The sequence below is a fragment of the Protobothrops mucrosquamatus genome, unplaced genomic scaffold (assembly GCF_001527695.2).
Source record: "Protobothrops mucrosquamatus isolate PMUCROS unplaced genomic scaffold, P.Mucros_1.0 scaffold1600, whole genome shotgun sequence".
Taxonomy (NCBI): domain Eukaryota; kingdom Metazoa; phylum Chordata; class Lepidosauria; order Squamata; family Viperidae; genus Protobothrops; species Protobothrops mucrosquamatus.
Genome location: NW_015387763.1, coordinates 95387 through 95921, shown reverse-complemented (window position 1 = coordinate 95921; position 535 = coordinate 95387).

Below are 535 nucleotides of genomic sequence, written 5' to 3'. Positions count from 1 at the left end.
CCTTGGTTTGAAACCCAGCTGAGGGAGAACTGAATAAATTATCTATTTCCTGATTTTCCAACCTTAGGACTATCTCAATCCATTTCTCTATTAGTCACCAAGAGCATTATTCAGCCACTGAGTAATAGTGTTTCCACCCAAGCTTATGTCAAAGAAAACCACCCTTGAATGAAACGTGCTGTCCTTTTGCCGGTCTCTTTCCTGCCTCTAATTTCTTCAGTCCCTCACCTATTATCAGTCCTTTGATTTCTCTGCAAGGTAAAGCATGCCAGGTTCTGCCCACCTTGAAGCTGATCTTGGATGGTATTGGAATAAAGAGTAAAAAACTATTTTGAACTCTGGAATTTCTAAGGAGGCTTCCTACTCATGGCCAGAAGATGAGCAGAAGGTCATAGGACAGGGGTAGGCAACCTTGGCTCTTTTATGACTCGTGGACTTCAACTCCCAGAATTCCTGAGCCAGCCATGCTGGGGGGAAAGGGAGAGGTTTCCAAGCTGAGCCATGCTGGCTCAGGAATTCTGGGAGTTGAAGTCCA